General features: G+C 49.4%; 1 protein-coding gene across 5 annotated transcripts in view; it reads left to right on the forward strand.

The window, feature by feature from the left end:
- Window positions 1–27,970, forward strand: part of Zfp423 (zinc finger protein 423) — a 298,489-nt gene that overhangs the window by 6,708 nt on the left and 263,811 nt on the right. For 2 of the 5 annotated variants that reach the window (XM_087595332.1, XM_087595329.1), the window contains exon 1: window positions 11,618–11,703. The exons of the other annotated variants lie outside the window; for them this stretch is intronic. The gene's annotated coding sequence lies outside the window, so the exon portion shown is untranslated. Of the gene's footprint in view, window positions 1–11,617; window positions 11,704–27,970 lie in introns of those variants that run through there. 5 annotated transcript variants of the gene reach the window in all.

The following is a 27,970-nucleotide window of genomic DNA, read 5'->3' on the forward strand; positions in this document are numbered from 1 at the left end:
CTATGTGCCTCTGGCAGAAGAATTCTTGCTAAATGTTTAACTGGGAGGTGTCTAGTGTGTATTCTCCAGGAAAGGTGCAAAATGCCGGTGACTTCCCAGTCGTAAAGCCATTCAGTAGAACCAGCCAGCCCTGGCAATGCTGTGGCATGTTAACAGAGGAGGAGGGGGAGCATGGGAGGAGGAAACTGGAACACATCATCTTTAGAGTGCAGCCTTCCTAGCTGGAGACCGAAAGGCTGGAGATCTGGTTCAGTCAAATAGAAAGTTGCAACAATTGCCATATCGGTAGCCCCGCTCTTAAAGCTGGTGGCTGTGGAATTCTTCCCCTGATGTTGGATTTAATAGTCTGGCAATTAGATGCATTGATTTCTCTTAACTGTTCATTTGGATGTGTAAACGAAAGGAGCCCACCACTGAGGCTGCGGTGCAGGCTTGCCGCCTGGCTCGGAGGAAACGTTGCATTAGGTGGTGGTTCAGGGGAATGAATTCTCAAGGCAGCAATGGGATGGCTTCTCCTTTTAAAATTTCTGTCAGCTTGCAACAAAATGACGAGCACCTGTTGTTTCAATACTCAATAGAGAGACCGAAGGTGTCCACTTTTGTCTGAAAAGTGGGAACGCCATTGTCTACCAGAGATGCTTCTGGCTTTAACATCTGTCTCTGAGTTATCAGGCTTAAAGGCTCAAGTGCATACTTTTGCTACATTGTCAATTAGGTGTCAGAGGGGCCAGTCACACCACCTTGAGCTCTTCCGGTTCCCTCCCCTCCCTCTATCAACAGTTGTCTAAGCCCTGTGTAGGCATGCACCCTTTAAGGGTCAAGAGCATCCTCCTGTGCTCTCTGGTGGGCTGGTGGCTAGGCGGTGTTAGTTTGGGAAGGGAGTAGATTATAAACTCTCGTGAACATTAGCCCTGCTCACTTGCCGCTTTTGGACCTGCAACTTTGTGTGACCCCAACTGCAGATGCCCAGGCATTCGAACTGTCTTGAGGTTATAGACATGGAACTGAAGGTGGGTAGACTTCTTTATGGCTTGATCCTTTTGTCAAGGCGAATGAGTATGTTTACAAATTCACAAAACAACCCTGCCACTTGATATAAGACTATTATTGCTCTTAGGCCTTGAAAACATTTGCCATTAGGACTCTTTCAGATGTGTGGGTCTAGGGTACTGTGGAGACTTTCTTGAATTTACTATGGGAAATTCCAATATGTTGTTTGCTGGCAAATTTGACAATTCCCTCAAATTCCTATCTGACGGCAAGGTCATTATATGCATACAGTACTTAGACTAGCTTTGTACCCAAAACGGCCTGCCGAAGCCTGGGTTGGTTACATCTTTCTTGAAGTTTTTGGCAATGGTTATCAGCTTTCTAAGCCTGCTGTGGGCTCCAGGAAGGGTGAAATGAGTGGGAGAGATAAGAATGGAAACTTCTGATTCCTACCTTACCTGGCAGGGTCTGGGACAGCCAATGATTGGGGTTGTACACTCAGTAAATAAAAATACTTTACCTCTTTCAAGGATGCCAATTAGCTGATTGCTCCTCCCGTCTGTCTTTAAGGAGAAGGGTGCTCTACCTATCTTCTCATACAAAGGTTTGATTTCTAATGTCTTGTGAAAAGGATTCTCTTTGTCTTGATTGATGTCGGGAATAAAAGCATGATGGTAATATCCCTCTGAAAGCTATTGTATTGTCAGCCCTGGCTGACAGCGGGAGGGCCTCCCAGCGTTATAGATTAGCGCTGTGAAAACACTGACATTTTCTTTGTTACACTGCTGTTGTTCTTCCTACAAAGTCAATTACACAATGTCAGCTCAGTTACTGAGTTGACTTTGGAAGTAGCAATGGTTTTCGTTCTCTTCTTAAAGATATCATTTTCCTTTGTTGCTGTTTTATATATATATTTATTCATTTTAAACCTGCCTCCCTCCATGGTCCCCTTCCCTCACTTGTGCCTCTGCCCCGAAACCCTAGAAGAGCCTCCCTTTTAGCTAGACGTACACGCTGGTTTCATGTGTGGCACGTCACGGTCGAAGACTCATACATGATTATTTTGGAATTCTGCTCATTCATATTTCCCTGGCTTCTTATTGATACAGTCAAGGATACATAAAGAGGTCCTAATGAGTGAGATTAATGTGTTGATAATCTCTTATCAAGTGGGTCGTTTTCTGGATTTGGGGGGAGTCATTGAACTTGGCAAATTCAGTTTTCTTCCTTTTATTTCTTTTTCTTTTTTTTCTTTTTCTTTTTCTTTTCTTTTTTTTTTTTTTTTTTTGTTCTGAGACTGTAGCTAAGCTTAGTTCTTGGGTCCAAAAGTTACTGTTTTTGAGACAGGGTCTCTCTGCATAGCTGTAGATGTCCTATAGACCAGGTTAGCCCCGAACTCACAGATATCAGCCAGCCAATCAGCCAGCCTTTCCCCTTTTTTTTTTTGAGCTGAGAACTGAAGAAGCCTTTGCCTCTTGAGTGTTGGGATTAAAGGTGTATGCCACCCCACCTAACACTAATAGAATTTTTTTTGAAGATGGGATCTTGCTATGTAGCCTAGGCTGGCCATTTGATTTATTTAGCTTTCTAAATACTGAGATTCTAGGTTTCTGCCACCACTCCTCACTGACAAACACTACTTTTTGTCACTCAGTATCTGTAAGCGTTTGGATGTTGGTGGCTGGGGCTCCTGAGTTTGGGTCACATAGTGTCAGAGTAGAGGGTCTCAGTAGGAGGATCATGCACTGTCCCCCCATTCCCACCGCAGAGGGTGCATTCCATTCGGAGGTGCTCTCATGAGGTGGTACCAGCCTTTTGTAGACACAGGAGGACTTGGTCTCTCTATCGTAGTGTCAAAATCTTTCAGAGGAGGAGGATAGCCTCAGTGTGGCTTTCCACAGTGTTCTGTCACCTCACCATCAGTCTTCCCCGCAGTTCCCTAATCTGGTCATGAGAAAAGCAGACACCTATGAAGGCTTGTAGGAGTATCCCCTCACTGTTGCCTGGCAGAGGGGCCCTTGTGAGACGCCGCTGTCATCCTGGACTCTAGATGACAGGGAGAGATCCATCAGGAAGGTCTGTCCTAGGATTCTAATTGTGGGCCCCCGAAGTTGTTATGAACCACCAGACAAGAGCCAGTATTCAACAGCAATTTGTCAGGACTAATTTTGTTTTTCTCCAATAATTGAAAATTAATGTCTTGAAGTGAAAGCAGATGTTCATGTCATCTTCTGAATTGGGATATAAAATGGGGCTCTGTGGATGTGCTCGCTAATTTAACAGCCGCTCTTCTCTCCCAGATAATGGGGGTACTGGGGCTGATATCACTTAAGGGCCAGGGACTAGCTGGGGTTGGGGAGAGAGAGAGAGAGAGAGAGAGAGAGAGAGAGAGAGAGAGAGAGAGAGAGAGAATATATATGTGTGTTCCTTGAGCGTTCATTTTGAGAGAACACTAAGAAAGGTTTTCCCTGGACTATGGGACTTCTAGAGTTTGTTGTTTTGGAAGCTCCTGCAAGACAGTTTGAGACATTGTGTGGGGACAGTAAGAGAAACTGTGGCCTGGGGAAGAGCCTCCTAACTTCCTGCAAATATGTGGCCCTACTATTCTGTGAGTAAAACTAGTTAAGATTGCAAATTAGTGGCCCACACCTTCCATACCCAGAGGTAAAGGCAGGAGGATTTCTTTGAGTTCTAGGTCAACTTGGTTCATACAGTAAGTTTGAGGCAGCTGGGAAAACAGAGCAAAATTCCCATTTAAAAAAGCATGGAAGACTGTAGACAGTGGGCCCAGACTTGGGAAGGTTTACCTGACTGGCCTGAGAAGTGTTGAAAGGATTGTAGGACAGGGCTGGTGAGATGGCTCAGTAGGTAAAGGTACTTTCCATCAAACCTGACCCCCGAGTTCATCCCCTGGAGCTCACATGGTAGATGGCAAGAATCAGTTTTGGCAAGTTGTCCTCTGACTTCCATATATGTGCCATGGCACGCCAACCCCAAACAAACAGACGTGATTTGGGAAAGATTATAAAATTGTAAAATCAGTAAAGTTTACTGTGCAAAATATATTTTAGGTGGCTTGGAAGTGTGTAGAACACAGTGTTGGTTGGCCACCTCGGTGATCTTTCCGCGTCCAGCTGTAGTGGTGTGGGTTGGGTGTCTGTAGTCTAGAAGTCACCATAGTGCTGGCTCAGAGGTTGCAGAGTGGTCTGATGGCCATTGTCAGGATTGCAGCACTTGTCCTGCCCCCAGCAGGATACCACAACTTCTGGAGGTAGATCCTGGTTGAATCTGACTAGACCAGGAGCCAAGGTAGGCCAGATCCCAGATCCCAGAGTTTGCCAGGACCCAGACGGCCCCTGCTTGCCATCTAACCTGGGCTCTCCAGGTTGGTTCCCCTGAGAAAGGAGAAACAGCTCTGTGGAATGGCTGCTTTGAGTCTTACTCCTTGGAAGTCCCAGTGTGGGCACGCAGGTGCCGGTGTGGATACAGAACAATTTGTTTGTCTCCTGGTGGGCGTGGGAGTGGGTGAGACACCTTTTCTACCCTGCCTTTCCTGTCATTGGATGGGATTATTTTGTGGAGCACTGACACTCCTCTGTCCAGCTCTGAGGTTTGTTGTACTTCTGTTGATCTGTCAGATAAAACATACTGCTTCCCTGACTCCTGCTGTACCCAGTTTTCCCTGCACGGAGGCAGAGTGATTACCATCTGGAGCCGGTGAAGGGACAGGACATGGTTAGACAAGACAGCTGAGTGGAGTGGTTGCCGCATCCAGGTTAGACCCTTGGTGCGGGTGCTGTGGGACCTTACGGCTACCAGGATGGCTCTGGTTTCTGACCAGGAGATAGAACTCTGTCCTTAACCCCCGGGGGGAAACAGGTTGGCACTTAGGGAGAGGAGAGGCAATCACCAGCTTTAGGGGTTCTCCAGAGAGAGGGTGCAGAGGAGTGCGGGGTCCCAGTGGAGACTGATGGAAAGAGGAGGCTTTTGAGGCTGCAGAGGGCTGTGCCTCTGGGAACCTGTGAGCAGTGCCCGGGTTAGCTTCTACAGACACTGTTGTCCCTCATTGAGGAGTCTGCCAGCCAGGCCTTTCCTCTTTTACTTTTGGGTCCCTCCATCCTGAAGGTTAGCGAATGACAAGCAATCTTGGATTCAAACTCATCTTTACGTGTTTCTATCATCCTTAGTCCCATCCAGCCTGGACCAGCACACTTTCTCTGTACATCTGTGTGTTGAACTTCAAGTGTAGAGCTGTCTCTCTAACTTAACTGTGGTGGCCTTGGTTCTGCTTCCTAGCCCTTAGAAGGCAGTCCTTTTGCAAGGTGGTAGCATCTTTTTCAGGTGAGAGAATTCACTGAGGTGTGGGCACACTGTCGAGCATCTGGGACTCCATATTGCTTGTACATGATCTTTACCTGCTCGCCTGGGTTGTGGGTCTGAAATCCTCTGACTGAGCTAATGAGGTGGTTGCCGAAGGAGCCGTTGAACAATGAATGAGCAGTACATGAGTGTGTGGGAGATGTGCAAATGAATTAATCAGGGGCTGAGGGAGCAAGTAAGGGTTGGACCGCAGGCTTATGCACCATCTTAAGGCCTGAGCAGGACTTCCTGGCATCCATATCTGAGGTAGGTCCAGCTTCCTCCCTACCTCCCCAGCCTCTGCTTCTGTAAGGGATATGAGGCTTCTGCTGGAGGTGACTGGTGCCATCTCTTCTCCATCCTTGCTCCTCTGTAGCCACTGTCTCTTGTTTTGCACACCTCAGGGACGATAGCTTAGGATGAATTTTAACAATAGTTTTAAGGAGTGAAGCAGAGGGCGTGACTGAGCATGCACCCCATGCTGCCTCCGGTGAACTGCCATAGAACTACTGGGGTCTCACTGGAGATGCCTGTTTGGTTTGGTGCTAGCCAAACTACTCCATGGTTCAGTACCATTGGTGGCCTACAGACCCTCCTTGTCTTCAAGGTAGTAGGAGTGAGGGGTGGGGCTGAAACAAAGATGTGGGAAAGAGACTATGAACAGTAATAAGGTGTCCTACTCGTTATCTAGAATAGAAAAGAAAGACCCACTTTCCTGAAGGCAAACTTGGCTTCTATCGTGGGTATCAGGCAGGTTGGAGAGGATACACTCTGAGCCCTCAAGGAGGACAGTTTCTTTTTTTTTAAGATTTATTTTTATTTATTATATAGAGGGCATCAGATCCTATTACAGATGGTTGTGAGCCACCATGTGGTTGCTGGGATTTGAACTCAGGACCTTGAGAAGAGCAGTCAGTGCTCTTAACCACTGAGCCATCTCTCCAGCCCCAGGACAGTTTCTTGTCTGTGCCCATTTCCCGTTTGTAGAAGGGGATGGAACTGGTTACATTGTTACCGCATGCTCTGCAGTGGATTGGAAACAGAACCTGGGACCCACCGCCCTGGGCATGCTGGGTGGGTGCAGTGCACTCCGAGCTACATCCTCAGCTCTGGTTGCTCGCTTACTTGTTAGTTTTTGGTGACCGTTCTGCTCTGTAGCCAGCCAGGCTGGTCTTGAACTTGTGATCTTCGTGTTTCAGCCTCCAGAGTGCTGGGGTGGCGGGTGTGCCCTTGCATGCAGCCTAGGTACAGTTTTTGATTCGTAGAAGCAAAACAAGGGAGAATTACTGGGTTGGTAGTGACGAATCCAACGGAATTGTTCTAGGGAATTCTGCAGCACGCAGCTGGTCTTGTCCTGCTCTCCTGCCCTCTTGGAGGCTGAGGAGTGTGTGAGACAAGAGAAGCTGGGATAGGACTTGACAGCTCTTTGAGCATCTTGAGATGTCTGAGAATCTTAGCGCTTGTGGGGGGTGGGGTGTCAGCTATGTAGACGAATTTGGCCCTAGAGGCTTGGTCAAGTGTCCCTGAAGCTGGTTCTCTGGGTACCTTTTTCATCCAGGGATGATGAATGTGGAGAGTGACCAGGCCATACCCATGTCCATCCAGAGCCATGGGGAGGACATGTGTGGGGTCAACACTGTACAATCCCATCCCACTTGTACCTTCACATGATTTTTGATTGACTTTCTGTTCTAGAGATAATGTAAACTGTGGCACTGAAATGCCCTGGCCAAGGTCATTCAGAGCAACTAGGATGTGTGTTAAAGTCTTTTTTTTTTTTTTTTTTTTTGTTCTTTTTTTCAGAGTTGGGGACGGAACCCAGGGCCTTGCGCTTCCTAGGCAAGCGCTCTACCACTGAGCTAAATCCCCAAGCCCCCGTGTGTTAAAGTCTTAACCAGCTCCAGAGTCCGAACCAGTGGTCATTAGCTTTATAATTGCACAGGCATCCCTGGAAAGTAACAGACAATGTGTTTTCTCTGTGGCTGCAGAAGCCCCTGGCTCTGGAGGAGCAGGACTCAGTCTTGCTTCCACACTTCTGTAGAACGCTGCCCTTGGGCTGACTGTGCTCTCATCTTAAGAGAAAGTAAATGATTTCTGAGCTGGGTAGCAGCACATGCCTTTAATCCCGGCATTCTGGAGGCAAAGGCAGAGATTGTGAGTTTGAGACCAGCCTGGTCTATCTATACATAGAGTGAGTTTCAGGACAGTCTGGGTTGGTTATACAGAGACCCTGTCTCAAACAAAGAAACAAACAAGCAAATGAGATAGTTTACAACTATCTCATATTATATAGTGTTTTAACTGCATGTAGGTCTGTGTGAGGGTGTCAGATCCCCCCTGAACAGAGTTATAGACAGTTGTGAGCTGGCATGTGGTACTGGGAATTGAACTCATGACCTCTGGAAGAGCAGCCAGTGTTCTTAACCACTGAGCCATCTCTCCAGCCCGAGATTTTTTTTTTTCAGCCCGAGATTTTTAAATCTTAAAATAACTTAATTCGGGGTTGGGGATTTAGCTCAGTGGTAGAGCGCTTGCCTAGGAAGCGCAAGGCCCTCGGTTCGGTCCCCAGCTCCGAAAAAAAGAACCAAAAAAAAAAAAATAACTTAATTCTATTTCTTCCTAGTTACAGTGGTTGCCATCTTTAAGAGTGCATATATATATATATATATATATATATATATATATATATATTACAGCTACACATGCACAGAGATAGTATCTTGTCCTGCCTGACTAACTACCTTTCGTTTATTATCCTCACATAGCAGTGGTTCCATTCTTAGTTGTACAGTTTTCTCTGAGACACCTGAAGTAGTAACATGACCTGGGACTGCAGTGTGGAATTTTTGAAGATTATGTTTCAGCTTTTGAAGCTTCCTGTACATTGAATGTAGAGCCAGGGCTGAAGACTGTTAGCACGGAAGTCACTACCGTGCTAGTGTAGATCTCCACGTTAACAGCCAGAAGGCACTGGAATTTCTGTGCAGTCCTCTGCTGGTAGATACGTAATTGGCTCCCATGTTTTGCTGTTACAGTGATGGGAGAGCATCCTCGCAGTGTCCTGTTCTCGTTTGAGCGTTTCTTAGTCTAGATCTCTAGAGGTGGGAGTGTCGGTCCAGTGTGTAGCTATTTCCAATCTGACTTGCAAACATGGCAGTCACTCACCCTCTACTGACTAGTGTGTGAAGGTGGGTTTCACCTCATCCTTACCCCAACAGTTTTTTCTCCTCTCTTTGTTTTGTTTTCCTTTTTGCCAAGAAAATCACACATTGTTTTTTTTTTTTTTTTTTTTTACCTACACTTCCCTCATTAGGGAAGTTTCTCATGTTCATGGCACTGCTTGGGTACCCTCTTCCTCTCTTTGGCATACGTCCATTCTTCCTCATAATCCTGAGCATCTGACCTAGGGGAGACCCAGCCTGGTTCAAAGGAAGATTCAGAGGGAACCGAGTGGAATCAATGCTGGGAAAGTCTGAATCCCTGACTGCTGAAGCAGACACAGGACAGCCAAGGGAGAAAGAGAGAGAGGCACAGGCTTTGGGCTGTGGTGGGGTAGATGGAGGGAATTCCTTTGATAGAGCAATGGGTAGAATCCCTTTGATTTGTGCCTTGGGGATGGGATCATGCCACCAGGAGTAGCTAATGTCTAATGAATGCTTGTATGCAGGCGCAAGCTGACTGATACAGGCTGTGGATGTCCTTAAATCCGGATGCTCAATTTCCCTTTCTAGATGGTCTTGGGCTAACCTTTTTCTGAGCAATAAAGATTTTCTTTGTTTTGTTTTTGCTTTTAAGGGTAAGCGTTTCTCTTTCTAACCCTGGCTGTCTTGGATCTTGCTTTGTAGACCAGTCTGGCCTTAAACCCTAAGACCTACCTGCCTCTGCCTCCTGGGTGCTGGGATTAAAGGTGCGTGCCACCACTGCCTGGCAGTAATGATTCTTAATCATTCACTTCTTCTCATCTGAGCACTGTTCTCATGAGAATGGTCAGAAGTGCTCAGAGAGTTGCAAGTCAGGTGTCCAAGGTTGTGCTGTGACCTTGGGACAGGATTGTGCCCAAGGGAAGAGCCAGGGCATCCTGGGAATTTGCTGCTGTGCTGCTGGTGGCTTGTCTTCTCTACCCTCCCTGTAGATTATCTCCTTTTCATCACTGGCCAGGCTTAAGAAACCATTGTTGGGAGAGCAGGACATTGCCACAGAATGGGCTTCGTGCGCCTGCACACACAGATCGGCCTGTGTTCCTGCGGGTCTGTGTGCTTGTGTGTGAATATTTCCTCAAGTGTACCTCTATCTTTGTACCTGTGTGTTGGAGTCAAGGTATGTATGTGCATGTGTGAGTTAGCCTTGGGTGCTGGCAGCCTGGGGAAGAGGCTGGTCACCGCAGTGGTGGGCTTTGTGTGTGGCTTCTCCTTATCCATCATTTAGGTTTTCAGGAGCACTTCCTGTGTGCTTAGCACCATCCTGTTGTAAACACAAAGTGGCAAGTCTGACTCTCTTAAAGTCCGTTGACTGTTCATAAAATCCTGGTTCAAGTGTGGTATGATGTCTCCTGTAACCAGATGTACTTGGCAACACGAGATTAAACAGAGTCGCAACTTTCTTAAACCTTTAGGGTTTTCCTGACCCTTTAAAATGGTCATGCAAGAGTCTCTCAGAGAACCTCATGGCTAGATCCCTTGTGGCTGGATCTTCTCACCTCAGCTGGAGTTTCAAGGCTTTTAAGGTCCACACGGCCAATGGTTTCTCACTTGTTCATTCATGCGTCCCATGTGTTTACTGAGCATGTACTCTATGCCAGCACTCTATGCCAAGGCTTCAGCAACAGGTGCACATGTACGTATTTGGGGGGAGCGGCTTCTGCAAGCATACAGGTCAATAACACAATTCCTGTTGGGAGGGGAGTGTCAAGGAGAAGCTGTCTGGACAGGACCATCCTGGAGGGGATATGTATCCAATCAACAGGGGTTTCCGGTGGGAAGAGACCCAAAGGGCTTTGCTTTCACAGGGTGGGGAGTTTGTGGAAGGTGGCAGGGTATCCCTGAGTTCCTTTCCCACTTACTGCATGCGCCTTCACCCCTGCTGGCTCAGTTCCTTTTGGCTTTTCTGGTGCAATCCAGGCCCCAGAGAGACTCCCTGGGTGATGGGTCAGCTCAACTAGGGCTGTCACCAGCAAAGACAGAATTCTGAGTCTCATTCTTGCCCCAGGAACCAAAATGTCACATCCTTCACCCCCAGCACAGACACACAGCTCTCTCTCAGTACATGGGCCTGATGGGAGGCCTCAGGCCATGACCCATCTCTGTGAGAATCATCCCGCAGGGTGCCTCCTCTGTCTGGTCTCTGCATTGTCCCCAGAACCTGGCAGTGGACTCACATTCCAGACTTATTTGACAGATGGAGAAATGAGGCCAGGAGGCTCTTCAGTCTCCTCGGAGGCCCGGCCCAGAACCTAGCCCTTCCCCAGGCCATGCTGTGACCAGAGGGTAGTGGCATTGACTAGGGAAGCACCTTGGGTTGGGGACACCAGAGACTTATAGGCCAGGAGGTGGGGAGTTGGGCCTACTGTATCCTGTCTCTGGACTTGTCTCAGAGATCTGGGTGCAGGGACACCAGGGCAGGGACAGGAAGACAGTGAGGCAGTGGTTGAAAGGGAAGAGGTCATAGACCGATAGGGCAAGAAATGAGAGTAGGGAAGCAGTTGGGGGAAAGGAGGGGTGGAGGTGGTGAGATTGGAGGATGGGATAAGGGTAAGTGAAGTAAGGCCGCGGCTCCGGGGCCCTTTCTGCTTCGTGACCCGCGAAAGCCTGGTGGCCTTGGGAACGTGGCCCTTTCGGGGTCCCCACCCTCCTGCCCATGGAGGCGGTCCTGGGACTCCTTTGAGGCGCCGTCCTGGGAACGCGCCGGCTGCCCCCCGCGCTGAGGGCTCCATGGCTGCGACGCAGTAACTCAGGGCCTGGGCTTGGCACAAAGCGGCCGCGGCGGGGGACTGGCTGGGAAGGCACGGGTTGCGCCGCTCGCGCGTCGCCGGGTGGCCCCCGCCACTCAGCGGATCCCGGCGCCCTCAGTCCTCGGAGACCCAGGCCCGGCGGGGGCGGCGTCGCGACCCCTGCAGGGTGCCGGCCGGTGGTGGGTGGTGGGCTGCAGCCCGTAGGCCAGATGTGCACCTTAGGGAGCCTTAGGGTCCTAGAGCTCGGATTGGCCCCCAGCTTTGGGGCGGGGCTTAAGGAGGTCAGAGGCTGCAGCCTGGGCTATGCACTGTAACACAATCAGTGCCCTCCATTGCTTGCTTCCTAGGGGCCAGGGCTGTTCTGAGCACGTCACACCAATTCAAGCTTCACAAACACCTATGGGCAGGTACTGTGATCACTCGTGGGTTACGGGGGTGGGGGAGCTGAAGCACAGGGACGTAAAGTCAATTGCCCAACGCTGGACAGCTGGAACTAGTCACTATTTGAAGGCAAGCTGGGAGACCTCAGAACTAGACTGTGTTATACTGTGTTATACAGCGTTATGCCAGGAATACATAGATAGGCTGGACGTATGGGCATGGGTTGGTCTCTCTCTCTCTCTCTCTCTCTCTCTCTCTCTCTCTCTCTCTCTCTCGTCTGGTGTATTCCAGGTTGAATTTTTGATCCTCTTGCTCTCTACCCACCCGAATGCCATGATTACCAATATATACCAACACACTCGTTTATGGATGCCAGAGATCCAAGCTCTGGCTTTGTGCTTGCTAAGTAAGCGCTACCTGATGAACTACATCCCCTGCCCTTGAATGCATTTGCCTAAGAAATTACAGGCAGAAGACGTGCAGACAAATCCAAGTCACCTCGTTTGCCTCTTGAAATTCTCTCCCTGCTCATTCAGTAGACGGCTGGTACTGTCTGAGCTGGATGGCCATTTCGGAGGCATTCTGGGTAGCTGACAGTGGACTTCAGAGCCAGATAGTCAGACAAAGCACAGATTCCCACTGGCTGATTCTCACCGGGATCCTGCTCTGCTTATCTGACTTTTGGTCCTCTGGGAGGACATGCCAGAGTAGGTGATGGGTTCTAGCTTACATGGGAAGATGGGAGGAACCACAGAGGGAAATAGAGTCTTCTTCATCTTTGACCCCAGGGCTGCCTTCCTTTGCCTGGGCCCAGCCATGCTGTGGATAGAAGGAAAAGCAAAAGTCACTGTTTCCACCCTTGAGAATCCCATAGAACACAATCTGTGGGAATGTGGGGTGTGTATGTCTGGAGGGACTGGGGACAAGTCCGGATGGCTTTCTTTGAGGCTAGAAAACAGTGGGTAGAAGAGGAATGTAGAATAGGGGAGAGGACACTGGGTATGGGATGGCGTAGTGGAACACTCTGCTGGTGTGTGCACACAGTACAGAGCATGGTCCATTCTGGAACGTCCCCAAGATGGCTGACTGAGCTTTAGTCTTCACATTTACTTACTTTGTGTGATGTATATGTGTGGCCGTGCACATGCCCTAGCATATAAGTCTATAGCTCAGAGGACAACTTGCAGGAGAGTATTCTCCCCTTCCACCATGAAGGTTCCAGGGGTTGAGCTCTGCTCACCAGTCTTGGTGGCAAGTCTTCTAGCTACTCTTTGGGCCTTGATCTTTTAAAAGGCTTCTTCTTAATTTTTTTTTTATTTTTGGGGGGCACTGAATGTTGAACCTGGTGATTCCCACGTATTAGACAAGCACTCTGCTATGGACTTATGTTCCCCGCTCTTTATCTTTAATTTTTTAAATGATAGATTTATTTTTATTTTATGTGTATTGGTGTTTCCCCCAGGCGTATGTTTGTGTGAGGGTGCCAGATCCCCTGGAATTGGAGTTACAGGCAGTTGCGAGCTGCCATGTAGGTGCTGGGAATTGAGCCTAGGTCTTCTGGAAGAGCAGTCAGTGCTCCTAACCACTGAACCATCTCTCTAGTACTATTATCTTTATTTCTTAATTTATTTAATTTATATGTGTGGATGTTTTGTCTGCATATATGTCCGAGTACCTTGTATGTGCTTGGTCCCCATGGAGGCCAGAGGATAGCCTTGGATCCTCTGGAACTGGAGTTACAGATGGTTGTGAGCCACCTTGTGGTTGCTGGGAATTGAACCCCTTGAAGAGCAACTAGTGCTCTTGACCATCTGGCCATCTCTCTAACCCCTATTATCTCTTTTTTAAATGAATCTAAGTCACCCTGCCTTCCACTTTCAGTTCTGCAACAGCCCCGGATAAAGTAGCATAGGTGTGTGCCACCATGCCCAGCTTGTCAAGGACACAGAAGTTTATACAACCTCTGAGAATTGTGTACTTCTAGAAGTTCCCATGGCACCTCCACACACCAAGGGAGAAAATTTTGGCAGGGTCCCTTCTGCTGTGCCCCCTGAGGAAGGGGTCCACAGAAGCTAAGGAGTATCAGTTACAGTGAGTTGGGCTGTTTATTTCCAACGTGCAAGAACCTTGGTGGGGTCTCTCACCCCGTGCACACTGTCAGGACTGAGGATGAAGGGGACATCCTGACTCTCCAGCATCCCTAGTAATCCCTGAGTCTGCCTGCCAAGCCAAGCTGCTCCCATCCCCCATCCTGGATCCCTGAGAAGCCAGCTGCCCACATGTGTCCACAGTTTAGTCTGTTTGGGTGTCTCACGGGGCTTTATTTCGAATGTCCTGTCCTCTTCACTGATTCCAAGTACTGATTCTCCATGTTCTCCAGGGGAAATGTGGAGGCCTGCCCTGGGTTTCCTGAACTCATTTCTCACTTGGATGTGCTGGGTGAGGCTGAACTTGTCCCCAGCTCCCTGTGTATCTTGTCCTGCTTTATTTTCTTTGGAGAGTCCACCTGGGAGGTTTGGCCAATGAATAAGAAGCAGCAGAAGGGACAGGGCGCTTATCAATTTTTTTTTTTTTTTTTTTTTTTTGCCGTCTACTGTGTACCAGTTCCAAGATGACTGCTATATAAGCTTCTCAAGATCCCCTCCGTAGTCCTGTCAGGTTGGTACCAATCTGTTTACCTGGCTGCGGGCATTGAGGAAAAGCCTAGTGTTCAAGGACATAGTGGTTTGATGCAATGGGACCGGCTAGAGTCACTCCTGGGCCGCCTTCTACATACCTGGTGAGTCAGTGCCAACCTAGCTTCTCCCCAGGAAGTCTAGGTGGGCCAGTGAGGAGAAAAGAAAAAGTTCTGGACTCTGCCGAGCTGGTGACAGACACTGTCTGCCTGAGGGCAGTGGTCATCTTCATCCCTTCCCTGCTCCTGGGCTGGGTCCAGTCCTGAGGTTCTAGTTTGGAATAAGCAGTCTGAACAGGTTAGAGAAGGGAGGGCTAACCAGGGTGTCCCACTGACAGTGGAGAGGTTGGTGAAGCAGCTTGTGCTTCCTTTCTAGAGTTTTGAGAGGCTTTCCATACCCAAGGCCAGTTCTTCTGTGAGATGAGAATTAGTGTACTTAGGACAGGAGTCTTCCTTTCTCCCATGGCTTCTCCCACCCCACCTTTCCAGGCTTTGGGAATTCTTCTGGATCATCAGGAATCCTGGATGTGATTGTTGAGGGCGTAAGTAGCTTTGCTGGGGGATACAAAGTAAGGTGTCTGCTTGAACTGCCCTTAGTCCGAGGGGCTGGCCAGTAAGCCTTCGACATGTTTCCTGCCACCCTCACAACCCCCACTACCCCATAGGTGTATGTCCTCCATGGAACCTGCTGTGTCAGGTTGCTCTAAGTCTTTGTTCCCATGACTTTCTTCCCTTAAAAGCCCGGAACCCTGGATACACTCCTATACCAGGACACTGAACCCCCTCTACATTCTCTGCCCCCACCCCCTCCTTGCTTAGCTTCCTGGAACTCAGGCACCCTGGAGGTTTCTGGACCATATCGAGTTGCCTGGGTGGGTAAATGCTTCCTTTTTTTTTTTCTTTTTCGTGGCCAATAGTCGGGAAGCTTCTAAAGAGACTGGTCACTGAGCTGGGTCAGTCATGGGTGGAGGCTTACCACTAGCTGGTGTCTCCCTGGATCAAACTGTGTTCCCTTGTCCTTCCCCTGAGAACCCTGGGATCTGGTTGCCCCTCCTGGGTGGGGATCAGCTTGGGCAGGGTTTCCTGCCTCCCTCCCTTTCCTTTTTCACCAGACTCCCTGAGGATGCCTCTTGGGGACAGGGACCCGCTCCTATCCTCTCACGGGTGAGCCGTGGCTGACTTGGACTGGCATAGCCACAGCTCTGCTGAACTAGGCCTAGCATGGACTGCGCTACATTTCTGCTCCCTACCCCAGGAGCCCAACCTCCTGGCGGTACAGCTGGGCCCCAGCTGGGCACACCTCCTGGTCTGAGCCAACCGGCTGCTCCGTATGGACTGGAGGGTGGGCTCTAAGAGAGGGTAAAGAGATGGGAAAGGAGCCTTCAAGGCCAACGGGTGGGGTAAAGGGAAGGACTAACCTGGGGAGGAGTCCTAATGAATGCCTCCCCGCCTCTGCAGTTAATTCTGAGGCGATTTTTGACAACCCTCACGTCTTCTGCAGCCGTTCAGCCACTCTGCCTGGCCCCCCAAGGCCTACTGCACACATGGTTTTGCTTTTCCAGGCATCCTCCCCTGGTTCCCTCCCCCTGGGTGCCTTCACGAGCTCTTCGGCCCCCTCCCCCAGCCCTCCTGGGCCCCCTCCTTCCTCCTTGACCCACTTTAGTCCCCTGTTGCTGGGGGAGGGGAATGCGCAGCCGGCGGCTCTGATCCTGGCTGCCTCCCCCAGCATCCCTTGGGGCGGGCTCTGGATGGAGCCAGCAGGCTGAGCCGGCCTGGCCCCAGGGACTGGCACTCGGCGAGCTCCTTGTGGCAGCCTCCCTGCCCCCTCCTTGGACAGACAGTTCTGGACAGCTGCCCCTGCCCGGGCCCCTGGGAGGCCCTGCCAGGACACGGCTCTGGTTTCCCCCAGCCCCAGGGAGCAATGTCTGTAGAGGTCCCTCCCACCACTGCCTCCTTGCGGAGCACTTCCGGAAGGAGCTACAGGGCAGGGGCAGTACCAGCTGAGTTTCCACCCATCCTTCTCCTCCATCTCTATTGGAGAAGCTTGACCTGGGGTTGTCTTATGTGTGCTATTAACCTGTGTGACCTGGGGAACTCCATTAGCCCCCTCTAGGCCTCTTCAGTATAGTGAGGGAGAGAACTCATAGCCAACCTTGACTAAGCAGAATCAAGTCCCAAAGACTGCACACCACCATGCGCTTAGGTCTCAGTGTCTGTCACTGCATTGGGAGCATGGTTTCTTATATCTATTTTCAAGGGGAGGCCATTCCACAGGGCTTTACGCCCTACACCTGGACTAATCCACTCACATTCTGTGGTCTCCCCAACACCTGATCTATCACTCCTCAGCTGTAGTGGCATGACTCTGAGGATGTGGCTTCTGGCACCTCTGGGACCGTTCCTAGTTCATTGACTGGGTGCCCAAGTACTAGTCTGGCGGGGCTGGGACTTCTTATATTGAGGCCTTTTCTTGAGGTTTGATGTCTGCCCCAGCCTGGTGGCCCCCTTGGTGAACACAACCCGGTACAGTAGGTCCTGGGGTCTGCTCTCAATGCAAGGCATGGGTAGGAGCAGTCAGACATTTCCTGTGCCCTGCCCATGAGCCTCTTGCATATTGTCCCCTCCACCCTTCCTGCCACCCTACTCAAACAGGAGTGTGAATGGATGGGAGGTCTCAAGGGGCTGTTAAAATTTGTGAGGTGCCCCTCCCCCAATCCATTCTGTCCCCCCCCCCCCCCTTTCTTCTTCTTCCTGGAGTCTTGACTTCATCCTTCCTTTGGGAACCTTTTCATTTGGCCATCATTGTCTTGCTGAATAAAGGAAGACCGGGAGGTGGGAAGGGGCTTTGGGAATGAACTCAGGCCATCTTTTCTTATTTGCCTAATTTCCTCACTCAAATGTGTCTTGTGATTAAACATTTTCTTAGCATGCTTGGTCAGGGCCAGGCTGGGTTCTTTTCATAAACATTGGCAAGTGAGTTTAGCGGCCCTGTTTGTATTAGGCGGAGGTTTCATTTGCATAGCGATTGTTCTTATGAAACAGAATAATCACCCGCAGTTTATGAAACTGTATAAATACCTGGGTCTGTGTCCTGGGTGCATGCACATGCCTTTCTTCCCACATGTAAATGTATCCTGTCTGGGGGTGAAGTTCAGACTCCCGGAAAAAAACCTTGAGCTCCAGGGTTGTTTCCCTGGCTGGAGTCCTGTGGTGTGGCTGCTGCTGCTGGGTGGAGCTTGTGATGATGAACTGGTCTAGTGACTGGATGCCCCAGTGCAGCTAAACCAGGGGGCAGGCGCACATTGGAGACCCATCCCCTCCTTCATGCAGTCCTCCCTGACTTTCGATTAGGGGCCCCCTCCCCTCCCCACCCCAAGTCTAGGTCTCTCTGTGTAACCTCTGCTGTCTTTGAACTCTCTCTGTACCCCAGGCTGGCCTTGAACTCATAGAGATCCACCTGCCTCTGCCCCCGGAGGGCTGGGATTAAAGGTGTGTGCCACCACTGCCAGGGTTTAGAGTTTTTGAAACGATCTTGCTCTGTAGCCAGCTTATACTTGAACTTGTGATCTTTTATCCTCTGCCTCCTGATTGGCTTAAAGGACTTGTGCTATCATCGAACCCCGCCCTCCCATCTCTTAGATGAAGGCTGCAGACTCGAGGCCTGAGAATGAGGGTTGTGTATGGAGTTATTAATTTTCATTTTTTTGGGACATGCAGGTGCTGGGGTTACAGGTGCATGCCAGCCGCCCACTCATAGATATGCTGTGATTGACTTGCTTTGTCTTTTTTCTTTTAAAAAAGTTTTTTAAAGATTATTTTATGTGCATGAGCATTTTGCCTATATGTATGTATGCGTATCCTGTGTATTCCTGGTGCCCACAGAATCCAGAAACAGTGTTAGATCCTGTGGAACTGAAGTTATGGATGGCTGTAAACCATCGTGTGGAGTCAAAACCTATCCTCTACAAGAGAGCAAGTGCTCTAAACCACTGTGCTTTTTCTACTCCTGCACTGTCTTTGGAAGAAAGAAACCAGTGTGGGAGAAGCTGGCAACTTCAGCAAAATTCATATTTCTAGTACCTAGTGTATGGACCCGGTCCCGAGACCCTGAGACCCACTTTCCTGCTTGGCCAGGGTCCTGAGGCTTGTGGAGAGGTGGGTACTTCCTCAACACGGCATAGCTGTCTGCTGATTGTAGTCTCCTGCTTGAGCAACGGATTCTTTCTCTGCAGAAATTTCTTGTGGAACTTGGGGGGGGGGGTTTGTTTGAAAGGAAAGAGAAAAAGAAAAGAAAAGAAACCCACATCTATCTATCTATCTATCTATCTATCTATCTATCTATCTATCTATCTATCTATTATTTAGCGCGCTTGTGTGTGTGTGTGTGTGTGTGTGTGTGTGTGTGTGTTGCACTCCTATGCATGTTCCATGATGAGTCTGTGGAGACCAGAGGGACAGTCTGTAGGAATCAGTTCTTTCTTTCCGTGACGTAGGCTTCTGCGATTGAACTCGGGTCCACAGATGTGGTGGAGGGCAAGCGCTCTTACCCACTGAGTCATCTCGCTGGCCTAGAACATCTGCCCCTGCGGCTAAATTCTCTGTTGCCCTTCGGGTTCATGTCTCCCTGTCTGTGCCCCAGTAGCTGCGGGTTCAGGGACCTCCTGATAACTGAATTAGAACGAGGAAGAGAGACGATCTGGAGAAAACGGCACATTGAGCGGTCATATCCTCATTCCCAGTGGCTTCTGTTTTCTAGAACATTCTTGGCCCCCTCCTTAGTGGCTCATTTTGGAACATTTCATAGTCTCAGTCTGTGCTCTAGACGCAGGTGCTGTGATCTGGATGGGTCAGCCGACCCAGCTGGGATGGCGTTTGTTAGCTGGTTCTGAAGCCATTGGAAATCTGCTTGAGTGGAAAGCTAACTGGACCAGAATAGTACCATCCATTAAGAAATGGCTTGACAGGGGCAGAAGTGGAGGAGCTGGGCCTGACACATCTACTTGATCCTTCAGCCTCCAGGGCCTTTGGATCCTGGCTGATTTGGGGAAGCCATGCCTCATGCTAGCTGGAGGGCTCTGATGTCCCCTTATGGAAATAGTTCCTGCAGTTCCTGGTGATCATGGTATTCACTGTGGACTGCCTGGTTGCAAATCGATACCTCCAGGCTCTGGGCTCTTTATCCTGTGGTCTTCCGGTACCTTCCCAATCGCTCTCGGAGGTTCTCTCCTGCTTTTGTGGATGTCTACACTGACGCTCTGGGGCCTGAGGTCATGTAACCGGTAAATAAATGGAAGTATTAGGATTTGAACCTGTGTTTCCCATCTCTGGCGTCTGCCTATCTCCACAGTCACTCGTTCCATGTTTTCCGTTTCTCCAACTGCCAGGAAGGTTAAATATGAAGCAGGGGAAGCTTCCATTATGAACTTTTTCTTACCTCTCCTGTTGGGCAGGAGCCTAGAGTCGAGCGCTTTTTAAGGTGTTAAGCCGAACTCTCTTCAATGCCCTGCCTTGATGATCTGTACTTTGCTGTGGGTAAGATTTCTCCCACCATCTAAGGCCTCCGAATTACAGAGAACCTGAAAAGATGCTTTGGAGAAGGGCTGCAGCAAGCTTGTGGAGGAACTGGCTGACTAGCAGGGGTGGCACCACTCTGGCAGAGTGCTTTAGGCAGCAAGATCAGAAAGTCAAATTCAGAACAGCTCAAGCATAAGCGGCTGTTGGGTAATGGGAGGAGAGACCTGGAGGAGTTCCATGGGAGCACCACTGAGTTCTGCCAGCCTGGACCCTGGTATTTTCATGGTTACGCTTTGTTCTGTTCAGCACACATGGGCCCTTGTTCTCAGATTTGTCTCCCTGTGGAAATGTCTACTGTTGTACTGGAGGACACATCCCACATGTTGGTGTCCAAGTACAGGGGAGAGAAATTCCCTGACAAAGGTGTGTCTTTGAGGGCCCTTTCTTTGTGTCTTATTGATGAGAATGGCATCCCGTGAATATCTAGTTGAGCCACAGGCCAACTTGGAGTTAGTGGCCTCTGAGGACATCCAAACAAAAATCTTTGCTAGGTCAGCAAGAAAAAGGGAGGTTGGAAGGCCGAGGGTGAGAAGGTTCCAGAAGGACCTCGAATGCTTGCACTTTGCAATGCAATACCATCTTAGTGTCCTGGGCTCTGCCCCACCCCACTCCAATCCTTTCTGTGTGCCTTTCTCAACATGAACAGTGGCACTTTTTGCCTAGACTGGCGGACACCTTCACAGCCTTTCGGAGTCACGGCTTTCCTGCACAGTGGCATGGCCACTCAGTAAGGCCACCTTGTCTGCCAGGGCACGAAAGGGCCACTGGCATCCACCCCCCCCCCTTTGCTCTCCCTCCACCCCCTCTCCTTAATGGCGAGGAACTATTCTCAGAAGAATTGATTTGTTTTACTTTCTGTGCTTCCTTCCTTGCTGGACTCTTAGACCACCTGGACCGAGTCCCTGAGCTTCAAGAGAATGCTCAGAGAGGAGGAGGAAGAACTCTGAAGTGCCTGGCATATCATTGCATTTTCAAATTTTCCCCATGTGAAAAACCCTGAGTGGACCAGATCCTTCTCTGTGCCCTGCATCATCTACTGGGTCCTGATCCCTAGGGCCCCAGTCTTTTGTTCTTTGTTCTGTGAGGAAGAGGAATCCCCAGGAACCTCTGGACCCATTGACTCTTTACAGTGGCAGAATTGTAGCAGGACTTCCCCAAGGGCCAGTGTGTGTGTGTGTGTGTGTGTGTGTGTGTGTGTGTCTCCACTGTCTCAGGGCATGCAGTGGTGTGAGAGGGGAGCTCTGACAACGTTTTGTTGGCTGGTCTGTGCCTGGAGCCTGTAGGCAGCACTGATGGACTAGCCTTCAGGATCTCACCCTTGCCCATATTGGCTGGGTCACTGTGTCCCGGGACAGCAATTTTCCATTGTTGGGGATTCAGTGTCATCAACCCTCCCTGTCCCAGGAGAGCAATGTGGTTCCCTGCTGCCGAGTAAGCAGGCTGGCCCAGGAACCAGCAGGGTTTTTGAGACAGCACCAAGGTTATGGGAACAACTAAGTCTAAGGCAGGTCATCTGGTAGCTGTTAGGAATTCCTGGTGGGAAGGGTCAGGGTGCTCACCATAGGAAGTTGAAGAGGATTTGGGCACACCCACAGGATGTGGATACAACCACTTTGCAACTTGGGAGGGGAGGAAGAGATGGTTAGCCTAGACAGGAGTGTAGAACATAGGTGGATGGCAGGGAGGGATCTAGGTCATCAGAGGAAGCCCAGAGGGAAAGGGCCTTGAAGGGAGAACTCCTACCACAAAGCCCTGGTCATTTGGATCCTCAGGCTGCTCAAACCTCTGCTCAGCTTAGCAAGTAGAAGGTCTCTTTGTGTGTAGGAAAAGGGCTTCCCTGGTCTCCAAGCCTCCATGGCTGGCTGGGGCTAGGGTGGGGCTTTTATTTAATTATTTCTTTGTGTGTGATTTCTTTATTTTTATTTCATGAGCATTGGTGTTTTGTCTGCATGAGGGTGTTGGATGCCGTGGAACTCGAGTTACAGGCAGTTATAAGCTGCTATACGGGTGCTTGGAATTGAGCGATTGGTTGGAAGAGCAGCCAGTGGTTGTAGTCACTGAGCTATCCACTCAACCTCCAGATTGGGCCCTTTTAGAAATATGCACTGGGCCACTCCAGCAGCCCTGTGTCTATACCCAGGGCCTTTTTGCAGTGTGTTGGCTGCAGTGCTAGCATAATGAGCTAGAGGTTTGATGGTGGGGCTTCAGGCTCTGTCCCCCAAGGTGGAATTGTTGGAGCTGGCAGAGGCTTCCTCCACCCGCTGGCCCTTCCACGGTCTTGGTTCTATTGCCTTTCTTTTCAGTGGGAAGTGTCGGTGTGAGTAATTACATATATTTTCACAAACTCGAACTATGCCTTATTTAAACTTTTATAAACATGTGTGTGTAGTTCTAATTAACGACTCACATAAAGCCATCAGAAGGTTAGGCAGGGGAAATGCTCATTTGCCAGACTGGTGCCTAAAAAGCCAAGGAAAATATTATGTTCTTGCAACAAATAGTCTATTCATGGAGGTGGTTACCAAGATCGACGGTAGGTATTTGAGGACAAGTGAGATTCTGAGCAGCAATGGCTAAAGCTCACTTGAGAGGCCTTTGGGGAGAGCTGTCTGTGAGGCTCACACATCTTGTCACACCTTTGCCATGGACTAAGCCCTTCTGGAGAACTGTGGAAAAGGGATTTTGGGGGTTGGTCTGGTAAAGGGGAGGGTGGGTTTCAAGTTGACTTTTGTCTGTGTCCTGTTCCAGGTGAACCCGGTTCTTGGTGCCATGGCGATGTCACAGGGTTCTGGGACAATAATAATAATAATAATAATAATAATAATAATAATAATAATAATAATAATAATGGGTGCTGTGATAAAGACATTGGAGAGGCTGGGCCAGGATAAGCTGGCAAGAACGTGCTTGAGGCTGGGTGGTGGGGTGGTCACACTGCAAGGAGAAGAGAAATGATCAATCAGGGTGGTCCAAGTGGCTGGGAAGCAGAAAGAGCGGCCTGCCTCCTCCCCCTTAGTGAAAAAAACTTTAAAATGTTGGTGTGGAACTGGGCACAGTGGCTTGTACTTATAGTTCCAGCTTCTTGGAGAGCTGAGGCAGGTGGATAGTTTGAGTGTAGGAGTACAAGACCAGCCTGGGTGACGTAGTGAGACCTTATCTCCAAAGGGAAAAAAAAAGTTGCTGTATTCACTTGCTTGTAGGTGGGAACACACACACACACACACACACACACACACACACACACACACAAATATAAACAAAAATAAAGACACCTCTCTTCTCTGAGAAGAACACTGTCATCCCTGAGGCCCTTCTATTGGACAGCCCCATTTTCTTCCCAGCTGTTTTAACAGAGATCTTAGAAGAGCGGAACCCGTGGCACAGATCCCATCACTGGAGGGGGACCAAGGCAGGAGGATTCAGAGTTTAAGGCCAGCCTGGGCCATATAGTGAAATTCTGTCTCAATAAAGAAACAAACAACAAACAAATAAACAAAATTGATTCTTAAAAAGGCCACAGATCCTAGAGGAGTATAGCTAGCTTCCTACTGGAAAGTCCCGGGTGTCTACTTGGGTGGGGATCAAGGAGGCTTTGCTGTGCCCTAAAGATACTGGGATTGGAGTCCAGGTACCTGTGGTAGGTGTTTCCAGCTAAAGTTTCCCTGGAGATCCTCTACATGCCTGGCTGCATACCTAGACTCTCTTGGTTCAAGGTTTTTTTTAGCTGTCCCAACCCAGCGGGGTAATGTGGTTACTGTCATTAGTATTATAGCCAAGAAACTGAGCAACGGGGAGAACAGTGTCCTCCTCCAAATTGAACAGATTATTAGGGGCTCCTCTGACGTTAGGACCTCAACATTTCAACCCCAGCACTGGCAGGATATTAAGAGTCTGTCAGGGTGGAGCAAGGTACAGTGTCTTTGTTCTGAGCAGTTCTTGTGTGGGCTCTGCTGCTGTATTTCCTTGGGCCATTTCTGGAGTTTGCCCTGTGGCGTGCCATCTTGAAAGGTCCATCTAGGGGGCTGGAGAGATGGCTCATTGGCTAAGAGCACTGATTGCTCTTCCAGAGGTTCTGAGTTCAAATGCCAGCAACCACATGGTGGCTCACAACCATCTGTAATGAGATCTGATGCCCTCTTCTGGTGTGTCTGAAGACAGCTACAGTGTACTTCTATATAATAAATAAATAAATCTTCTCTGAGCTGTATTGGAGAAGGATGTGACAATGAACAGGGGCTCAGCCGACTTTGGCATGGGACAGTCCTTTTTAATGAGCAGAAGGTTTTTTTTTTTTTTCCTTCTTCTTCTTTTGTGGAACCCTGAGAACCAATAGTAAAGGGTCATCCAGAGCCACCTGTGTCTTCTCACAGGCCCGTGAGATTGGGTCTGGAGGTGAAGGTCTGTGTGGAGCCGCTTCATTCATTCCTCCCTCACTCATTCATACTGAGGTACGAGTTTATAGCAAGGAGAGTCCCTTGGTCTCCAGTTTCCGGAGGCGCCCGTACAGCTTCCAATTAGCTTAATTGCTTCATATTAGACTTCTTAGAAATGATTTTTTTTCCTGCTGATGGCTGAGGTTCCAGGAAGGCTTCTCTCTACTGCTTTCCTTCCTGAATCTTCCTATGTGTGTCTCTTACAATTCTTGTCTCTTCAGTTCTAGCCTGTACCTCAGTCTTCCTGGTCCTGACGCTGTGGGATCCATTTACCTCCAAGTGACCAAACAAGGGAAATGGTGTGTGATTTCTATAAATCTTACGTAGTGTATGTGTAAAGGGACACGCGTGTTTTGAGAGAGAATTCCTTTCTAGGGTGTGTTTCAGCAAAGGAACTAGACACAAAACCCACCCCGAGTTCTCACCCTGTTCCTTTTCCTTTCCCCATTAACTCCAGGTTTTTTAAAAAGTACTTTTCAACAACCCGAGGAAACAGTTACATCCTGATTGACACACAGGATGTTGGAACAGCATTCTTGCTGTTAAGTGATCAGAATTTCAGCCAAGGGAGTATAATGAAATCCACATAAAAATTTATTTACCTAATGAAAATCCTGGAGTAATGCATAAGTGGTTCTCTGATAATAAAATGCAAATCTCAAACTATAACCAGGAGGACAATAATCTTCATTAAACGTATTGTCTAGAGGAAGCCCACGACATCCACTTAACGGTGATTTGATTTGTTTAGTAATTTCCAAGTAATATTTAAACTTTATTTCGAGCCTTAAGAACGGTCCAAGAGTTTCTTTCCTGTTGTCAGCGAGGGCAGCAGGATTTGGACTAGGGGCCTACCAGCCCATCCCAGGGCTTCTGTTATGGGGCACCCTGAACTAAGCCCTTGACCAGGCAGCTTGACATCTGGTGGGGAGATGGGGTCCCAAAAGAGAAAGCAAAAGGGTCAGGTTTCCTCTCTCGGGGAGACCAAGCAAAACTCCGCAGGGATCTTGGATGGGAGTCCTGGAAAGACTCCAGAAGGGAAGTAAGTGGCTTGCCCTGGTTTATCCCTGGCCTGGGTGGAGCCCGGGCCTCTAGCATTCAGGTCATTGCCCTTGTTTTCCTGAACCTCTGCGTTCCTGGAGTGCCATGTAAAACCTTTGTCATCCTCTTGACCCCTGAGCGTCTAGCTACACGTCCTCACCCTGGATGGCAGGCCTGGAAGGTAGAAGCAGGTTGGAAAGAACTGTGGATTTTGGGTTTCAACCCTGGTCCTGTCACTAGCTGCGGACAGTGAGAAGTGCCCTCCCCTTTGTGAGCCTCATTCTGGGCTGTCACCCTCCTCACCAGTCTCATGGGGGGTGTGGGGGGGGGACTTCCAGAAGCTCGTGCCTCAGTGGAGACTGGTTCAGGTTGCAGTCTTTTGTGATGTAAATGTTTCTCAGCTCCTTAGAGAAGACTTTGAACTTGAGGTTTTTCTGCCCAAGTTTGAAACCGATGAATCTCAGGCCTGAATGAACAAAATTTGCTTGTTTAATTTTATTTTGGTTTTGTACTGAGCATTGAACCTCACTCCTCCTTGCCAGACAATTGTTCTATCGTAGAGGTACATCCCCTGCCCCTCAGCTTTTTAAATTTTTAGACCAAATTTGGAGGGCTGGCCTTGAACTTAACCTCTTCTTGCCTCAACCTCCGGGCCTAGTGAACCTTTTGGATTTTTTTTTTTTTTAATATTTCTGCGTTCATGAAGTCTCAAGTAACAGATGAAAACCCCTGTGTGTGAATTGACTGTATGCATTCCATGCGTTTGAATATATATATTCAAACTCGAGTAGATTGCAGATGACCCTCCTCTCCATCCTCTCTGTCCCCCTCTTTCCCTTTTTATAACAACAAGCCACGGCCTCCTCTCACATGTCACAGGGCACGTTGAGATGCTCCCTACTCCGGTGGCTAAACAGGGCAATGGTAAGACCCTGGCCTTGTTCCAGACTCTGGATCAGAGTCTTGTCACGAGTGCCACAGCCGCCTCAGTTTCCTTGCCTGGAATGCAGGATGAGCCCCTATGGCTTGCTCTTTGTGGGAGATTGAACAAGATACTGTGTGTAAAGCAGTTAGCACAGTGTCTGGCCCTCTCTCAGTGCCTGATGAGCAAGAGAGGCTTTGTCGAGGCAGAGAAAGGACTATGCAGAACAGAGGCTGGTGAAATGGAGCCGGGAGGCTCGGATCCGCTGGGGATGCCAGTGCCGGCAGTCCGGCCAGCCACCAGGCCTGTGTTTCCATCTAAGGGCTGGCTCGGGTTACTCCTGGCTTGTTAGTAACTCTGCTCAGGGCTTGCAGCTCTTAAGTTCAAGGTCGATCCCAGGATTCTTGTCTCTCCCTCTTCCCCCACCCCAGAGACATGGTCTTCTGTCTTGCCCAGAGTCATTAGTCACCAGGATGAGAGAGTAGAGATGAGTCAGGACCTTTTGGGTCACACCTAGAGCCAGGCCTTGCTGATGGAAGGTCCACAGGATCAGTCATTCAAGAATATACAAAAGCATTTCAATCCAGGGCTTTAGCTGACCCCTAGCCAGCCCGGCCATTTAATCAGGGTGAGCCTTGGTGTTTTGATCTGTTCAATGGATGTTTTATTGTCTCTCTGTATGATGGAGTAGGTTACTAGCTTGCTTGCAAACATTTCTGCTACCTCTCCCTATGGGAAGGAAGATTCTTGGAGGAGGTTGGAGCCTACCCTGGGAAGGAGAGCAGGCCTGAGGGCTGGGAGCTGGGGAACCGGGAGAGGTAAAGTGCTGAAAGGCTCAGTTTTTCACCAAGGACACCTGGGGATGACCCCCCGGGGCCTTACAATAGGATGTGCATTCTCAGGAAGAAGGTTAAAGGGAGCTGCATCCTTCCTGGCCAGGGCTAATCTTCAAAATTTCCTGCAACTGGCTGGGATGCAGTCCTGGTTACAATCAGCAGAGGGGGTGGGGATTCCCGTGGGAGCGAGGTAGGCAAATGAGCAGACCTGTAATCTCACAACAGCCTTAGGAGTTGGCAGTTGTCCTCAACCCCCCCCCCCCCCCCGCCCCTATACCCTGGAGTTTCTACCCATGTTCTTATGGGGAGCCAACCAATTGCTGGAATGTCCCTTCTTGCCACCTCCTGCTTTCTGTAACTCTGTCCCTCAATGGAACAAGAGTTTCGGAGATAACCCCAAGCCATTGGGGTAGTGGTGACGGTGATGGTGACACGGTGACGTGGTGACGTGGTGACGTGGGTGACGGGGTGATGTTTACACAGACAAACCCAATGAAACCTGCACTGTATCTTCCCAAAGCCCTTTGTGAGGGTGCGTTGACAAACCCTTGGCCTCTCGATACGTCCTCCAATGCTGCAGAGGGATGAGGCTGTGCGATTTTGCTATAACTACCCCGAGCCTTTGGGGTTTCCTTCCCTGGACCTATAGAGGGCCTGAGTGACAGCCATGTTGGGCTTTTCCACCTAGAACCAGGCCAGGGGGAGGTAGAGAATGATGTACTGGGCCAGAGGAGAGGGCTGCCAGCCGACAAAGGCAGCTGCCGAGAAACAAAGGAAGAGAGACACCTCATGTTCTAACCTGTGGTTTAAAGA

Source organism: Rattus norvegicus, chromosome 19 (genome assembly GCF_021556685.1).
Source record: "Rattus norvegicus strain SHRSP/BbbUtx chromosome 19, alternate assembly SHRSP_T2T, whole genome shotgun sequence".
Classification (NCBI taxonomy): domain Eukaryota; kingdom Metazoa; phylum Chordata; class Mammalia; order Rodentia; family Muridae; genus Rattus; species Rattus norvegicus.